Consider the following 7,554-nt stretch of genomic DNA (forward strand, 5'->3'; position numbering starts at 1 on the left):
TATTGATGGTATGGTAATCCATCAATAATTGCGGGCCGCTGGGCCGGCAGTCCACACATGTGAGCAACGGAGAGTATCAATTAAGCAGTCAGTGGTGTCAGTAGTGTCTGTGTGCAGTGATTCCTTATGGAAGGTGTTTTGCAGTACGTTTGGGCATTAAAAAAAAAGTGCATTATGGGAAACGCGGGCTGTCCAATCTCCTTAGGGGTGAATCTCATCATTTGAGCCTTGAAGAAGTAGCGGCGGCAGGAAAAATAATTTAAAGGGATGCAAATGGGAAGATTTGTTAAAATAATTCCGCGTGCAGACACGATACAGAGCAGGAAACTCAAGAAAAAAGCTGCAATTCGAGACGTAAGCTGAGTGGAGTGCAGCTCTAAAACCGTCCCAAATGACAAAAAGTGAGCAAACTGTTTTCCCCCCGAGTGGACGATGCACTCAGCTGTGTTATCGCTCACGGCTGCTACCTGTTAGAGGTCAGTTAAGAAGAGTGAAAGAGGAGTCGGGCCGGCCGTCAGTGGTGTTTTGAAAAAGCGTCCCCTCACAAGCGGCCACCGAAAAAATATTAAAGCAGTTTGTTGCAGGAGAATGTGAGATAAGCCGCGGACGGACGCAGTGAATCACACACACGCACGCACACACACGAGGGATGGCGTGCTTCTCCCGGTGGGAATAATTATTTAAGATGCTGGACTGCGGGTTGAGTCACCTTATTACACAATGACCACGTTGGAGGATAAATTAAACTTTCAGGTTTGACAAAAAAACTGATGACTTTGTGAGTTCACAAAGTTTCCCCGAAGTAACAGCTGCATAATCTCCAGTTACTCTTTCCGCTGTTTCTTAAAGCCGCGGCGTCTGAAGCACGAGGAGCTCCTCGACGGTGAGAAATCACTTTCATTTCTTTGTAATGATAGAGTGAAACTTACAATTATTTCCTCTCTTCTCTCCACCTGATTGCCTGTTACGCACCAGCACACACACACACACACACACACACACACACACACACACACACACACACACACACACACACACACACACACACACACACACACAAAGAGTAATAGAGGGAGCTTTGTTTTTTCTTTTGTGAAAAAAAAAAAACTAGCTGCTGCTGCTGGAAAGTGAACGGCAGAGGCCAGAAAACTAAAAACAAATATCCAGAATTGACCAAAAAAAAAGTTGTTTAGAGTTTGATATTTTCGTGTGTGATGTACAAGTGACCTGTTTCTGTCTTTCATGACAGTCATTTGTTCATTACTAAATCTGGAAACCTTGTGAAAATCCTCCCGCGGTCATTTAAAGTCCCAGCATGCCCCATTCAGACAATTTTTTTTGGCATAAATACATAATTTTTCCATTTTTTCAACCGAATGACACAGTTTTTCTGAATGAAACTCCTTCCTAACAGGCCAAGACTTTTTTTTATTGTGATTTTTGTTGCAGATTCTGATTCTTTAGGTCCTAATCTTTCCAAAAAGGTGTCTTATTGACGCTCTAGGAGGCTTTTTTGGGGAATCTCATGCCGGATGTTCATAGTTATGATCAAAATATCTTTTTAAAAGTGATTTTTTTGCAGATATACATTTTTTTCCCAAGACTTTGCTGAACAAACGCATACAATAAACACAAATATTGGAAATAACACGACTACGACGACTCAAACACAGGGAGAAAGGAGATCTCGAGCCAAAATTGGTTTCCACAGTTTTCTCTCATGTATTTGTGAATCCCCCCAAAAAAGACGCATGAATCACGACAAAAAGAAAAAAAAAGCTCACAGAGGAAATGTGAGATCTCGTCCTCGCACGTTAAACATCCCTCCTTTCCCTTCAGAGAGCAGACGCGGCACAGAAGCTGTCGCTCGGGTGTTTAATAAGAGGAAGCGCCGTCCCCGAACCGCAACCCTAAAATTAGTCACCACGTTCAGTTGCCATGGAGAGCATCAGGAGGGGCTTTTGTCTGCGCGTCGGGGAGAAGCATCAATCCCACCGCCCGGCGATAAAAAGCCGCTGGATTAGAAACGAATGTGCTGAACGCATCGTTTCCATCTCCGTCTGATTGTTTTCTATCCTCCACTTGGTTGTGATGTCCCTCCTCACTCCTCTCACTCCGTTTCCTCCCTCCTTACTACTACTCTTCCTTGCCTGGAGGGGGGGGGGGGGCACGCTCTCCTCTCGCTGCCATTTTGAAATCGGACCGCAACCTTTTTCCTGTGTCACCGTGTCCTCGCTTGTCGTCTCCTTCCTCGCGTCCTTCATTTCCTTCACTTTTTTCCCCTTCTCGTTTTCTTCGTCTTTTGTTATCCCCTCCCTCCCCCTCTCGATTCCTCCTCTTCCTCTCTCTCTCTCTCAGATGAAGGGTTGCATGGCATCCCCCCTCTCCCCCCCTCTTTCGCGAAGGCGCCGTCCCCACTGTAAACGAATGAGCCTGTCACACCGCAAACAATCTGCATTCATCATGTCTTATCTGGCCGGGCCGCCGCGGCAGCAGCCGTGATACCCGGAGCCCGAGCGAGCGTCTGGGCCTCCGTGGCGCCGAGGGTCAAGGTCTACACGCCGCGAGGAAATATCGCGCCGGCTCAGGGCTTATTTGGTGTTGGATTTAAGCATCAGGAGGAAGAGGAGGAGGAGGAGGAGGAAAAGGAGGAGGACAGGTGGCTTGACTCATCCTTGATCCAGGATAACGCTCTTCTTGCTCTTTTTTTCTTCTTCTTCTTATTTGTGACGCGACGGTTTGCTGACCACGCGCGCTCATGATCCGCACAGCCGCGGCACACATGGTAACATCTGGCGGGATAATGGGATAACCGGAGTCTGAAAACCTAAACATAAACAGGTTTAAGTGCCTTGCTTGAGGGCTTATCATAATTAATTGTTGAGATGAGCGAGGAGAGAGCGCCGCTTAATCACTTTTTCTCCCTGAATTCCTCCTCCAGTGGCAGGATTCGCACCAGAGCATTTTCATTCACATCTCCTCTGAAAAAATAATAAAATCAGGCCTCGCTTTGGAGGTTACAGATAAAAAAAAAAAAAGAAATGCAAAGAAAAGTTTTTAAGAAGCGCTCAGCCTCACGCCGAGGCACAGCGTGCGTCAAATGAATGTGTACGGCGACGGCTTTTTTGAGGGGAAAATATAGTTTTTACATGAAACGACTCTTATGTGGAGGAGTCATTACGACAGACAGACACACGCGAGCTGTGTCTGTAAACAAAAAGCTTCACGACGGAGCCGGAGTATCGACTCCATGATGAATGCGCGTTAAAACCGTCGTAAAAACGTATCAATATTCGTGGGGTTGGCTGGTAGTTTCAGAGGAGTTTATTGGATCCAATAAAATGCTGTTGCCCTGATGTGAATTTGGACCCCCGCTGTGCCGTAATGGTGCAGAATAAAAACAGCAAAGACATTTTTTTTTCTGATTTTATAATCCATAATTCATCACGACGCAGTAAACGGCGATAAACCCTCCACTGGATTTTGGCCTCGAAATATATCGGCAGTGACGTCGGGAGAAGTGCGCACGAGCGGCTGAGTCTGAACGACGGCGTCGGTTTGAAAGGTCGGAGAGTCGCCGACTCCACCTGCGGCCCCGCCGGCCGGGACCCTCCGGGCCTCCGCCCGATCCCGAAAGAACCGGCTTGCGTCTCGCGGGTCACCGCGCTGCACCTCGCGAGCCGGCGGCGGCCACTCCATCACCGGAGACAGCAGCGCTGCGCGGCAGCGTGGGCGGAGGGCGGTGTTGGAGGTCGTAGCCGGCCGTTCCATCTGGGAGGAGGGGGGAAACCGGAGAGAGGTCAAAAGGTCGCGTGGATCGGTCAACAATACACATAGAGCGACACATAGAGCGTTTTCTAGAGATGACTGCTGGTGTAATGATTAGAAATACTGTTGATCGATGTCTGCAGCTGACTATGAACACATACGTTTATGTTTACGCAGATTACTAATAATAATTAAAGCCCGAGCAGACTGCACGCTGTCTCATCACAGTCCCATCTTGCAGTCGCCCATCGCTCAAAACAAAAAGGCAGACGTGTGTGTTGGGGAGCAGAACAAATAAATAAATCTCCCCCACTATATGTTTATAGCACACTCTGCCAAACAACTTTCATTTCCTTCTCTTTTGTAGCCGAGTGAATTATATATAATAACCTTGAAGTGCCGAGCAGGAGTTAATATAAGTACACTGCTCGTGCTGTGACTCTTTTCCTTGCATGTGTTCTTTTTCATTATTCAAATTGCTTCAAGGGGAGTTTGTCGCTGCGGGCGTGTGGTGTGTGTGTGTGTGTGTGTGTGTGTGTGTGTGTGGTGGGGTCATGCAAACACCTCACCAGGAGGATCTGGCTCCCAGCTTGCGAGGATACGCACAAGTTAACGAGCACCTCGAACAATGTTGCTCTCAACAAATTGAGTTAACCTGCATTTTTAATTCAATTCGGCCTTTGATTGAGTTTTTTTAACGCTGTTTTTTCTTTTCTTCTTTCCATACAGCCGCATATGCATTTCAACAGGAGACGCCTCCATTTTGTATTTCGGCTCATCCGGCTCCCCGCTGCGATTCGCCCAACGATGAACGCCGATAACAGTAACGACCGCTAGAGTTTCTCCTCGCGCTAACGCCGGCAATTCAATGCGTCGCATCCGCTCACTCCATAAGTAGGAAAAAAGCACCACGAGGGACGATATCTAGAAACAGCGGCCTTCTGACGTTGAACCCAAAAGCAGCTCCTCCTGACGCTGCGGCTCTCCGGCAGCGAGCCGCGCTCTTCCTGACGGATACGGACGCCGCTCCGCTAATGCGTATTTAATCGCGTGAGCCATTATGATGCTGGAATATTTCAATTACATACATGCATTATGCTTCTCCTCGGAGGAACGGCTCTGTGTTTAATTCGATTTCTTATAATTACTGTAAAATTAATTTTAATTGTTATATCCAGTCCAAAAAACGGCGTCTATATTCTCCTGCTCCCCGCGGAGAGGTGGATTTTCATGTGGATCATTTTTGAAACATTGCAATCAGCCTATATTTGGCTAAATTAAGGGGGAAATGGAGTCCGACTCGATAACTTTGTTTAAGCAGAAGTATGAAGGCGGTAAGTGCTCCATTAACCCACTTTGCAGCGCTGGAAATCTCCTCGCTGAGGGCTAAAGACTCAGAAAGCAAAGTGGCTGGATTTGAATGTGAACAGGGAGCTCGTAAACCTTTTGTTTTACCAACTTGAGACAAAATCCTAAGTGGACACGTTGTTCCTCCATCCCACTGCTTGTCAAGGACATTATTGGTGTCACAGCAGCCTGAACATTGGCCATATTTATGACAGTCGGCTGCCTTTTTTTCTGCTTTAAAATGACACCTGGGTCTGTGCTGCCCACTATGAAACCTGCCTATTAGAGGATGAAATACTGTATGTCCCTCTCTCTCTCCCTCTCTCTCTCTCTCTCTCTCTCTCTCCATCAATGGCTCCCGTTGTCCGAAATGGATCCAGTCTCCGGTTCCTATATTTCGGGAAATCAGGAGACACAGCCGCCTCATAATTAGATTTGCTTTTTTTTTTTTTTTCCCTGCGTGGCGGCAGTCTCCTCCATCTAATCTATTTATGCATTCCCTCTTTCAGGCCTCATTGAGATTCTATCGCCTTGTATTTGTACCCCCGCCTGTCAAAAAAAAAAACGGCCTTCTTACTTTTTTTTTATTTTTTATTCCCTCACAATTTTGGGCTCATTTCACTGGCGGAGACGGCCGATGATTGCCCGCTGGTCTCATCGCAAATGCAATGTGCTGGAACTTAAGAGGCTTCTCTCTCTTTCTCACTTCTCTTCTGGTTATAAGGCTGGAGAGTGAGCGAGCGAGTGTGTGTGTGTGTGTGTGTGTGTGTGTGTGTGTGTGTCCATGTTTGTTTGGCAGGATGAGACATATGCTTGGCTGTGGGATGTGTTTGTGTTTTTGTGCATGTGTGCTCATGTCCTTCTGTCTAGTATTGATGTGGGCATCAATAAATAGTATGTAGGAGTGAGAGAGAGTGTGTGCATGTGTGTGTGTGTGTGTGTGTGTGTGTGTGTGTGTGTGTGTGTGTGAGGTGTAGGGCGGTGGTGGTGGAGGAGAGGAAGAAGCCGGAGTATTAAAGTAAGATTAACTTTATCGATCCCATGCAGGGATAATTGGTTATTGTAGAAGCAAACATTAGCCGATGGATGTAAATGCAATAAACTCAACCTGAGGACGTGCGCCATCGCAAACAAAATAGATCTTTTTTTTGGGGCTTAAATTCATTATCAAATCACACACTTGTGCATTTCTGAGAGTGGCGAACACGTCATGTGCAGTTTTCCGTCCCAACGCGTCGCCGTTCTTTAAACACCAAATACGAACTCAAAGTAAAAAAACCATGTCATTTCTTTTTTAATATTCAGCCAAAAGTGACAAAAAGCATAATGCTAACAGCTAAAACATCGTGTAACAGCAGCACAAACGGGGGAAAAGGTCACACGGTCCGTTATACAGCAACGGATTTGAATTTTAATGTGAAAATGAGGCCGGTAACCTTTTGCTTTAGCAGCGTGAGACAGAAGTTTCAGACAAATCCTAATTGGCCATGTTGTTCCTCCGTCTTCGACCATGTCAAGAATATTATGAGCGGCGAGGAGGAGAGGGAGAAGCTGCAGGGTTGAAGTAAAATTAACTTCATTGATCCCTGGGAGGGATAATTGGTTACTGGAGGAGAAAACAATATGGATGAAAACGCAATAAACTGAAGATTAATGCCCCAAAATAGATGCAATCTTCGCTTCTCAAATCACAGATTGTTGTATTTCTCATTTCAGTATAACGCCAAAACATTGTGTGACAGCAGCCCAGGCAACACAGCAACATCTATAGTGTGCTTACTTACATTATATCCACTATTATGAGTCACTTCATCTCTCAAAAGTTAGTTTCAAGCATTCATTTTTTTATTATTCACACTGGAGACACTGCACATTTGGGGTTATGCAAATAGAAAGAGATTTCCCAAATTACAAGCACAGGAGTGCATCGTTATCGACCACATTATCAGATTTACAGGTGGAAGCAGCAGAGTTTGGGAGTAAAGCTGCACAGGAACTAGTGTGTGCGTGAGTGTGTGTGTGTGTGTAGCTGCATGCCCGAGTAGCTATGTACATGTTATTTGTTCACTTGAAAAGGAGAGAGCTTCAAAGTAAATAGGATCCAGGTGACTTGAGGCGTTTTTTCGTCTGTCTCAAGTGTTTCTCCCCGTCGCCTGTCAGCAATGAGACCTGTCGCGGTTTGTTGCCAATCCCATCAGCGTGAATGGCAATGTCCCCAGAAGGGCACGGCGAAGCCTCACTGCATCCGCACAATAAATTACCCCCGATAACAACAATGAACGCCGTTCCCGACAAGTCGCTTGCTATTTCATCATTGTCCAGCTGACACCGTCTCTGCTGCCAAGCTAACGACGGCCCTCATTCAAACCCAATCAGGCTTTTTGTGTGTGTGTGTGTGTGTGTGTGTGTGTGTGTGTGTGTGTCGGGAAGCCATCTGCG

The sequence above is a fragment of the Clinocottus analis genome, unplaced genomic scaffold (assembly GCF_023055335.1).
Source record: "Clinocottus analis isolate CAN_PGR_092001 unplaced genomic scaffold, fCliAna1.0.p SCAF_15, whole genome shotgun sequence".
NCBI lineage: Eukaryota > Metazoa > Chordata > Actinopteri > Perciformes > Cottidae > Clinocottus > Clinocottus analis.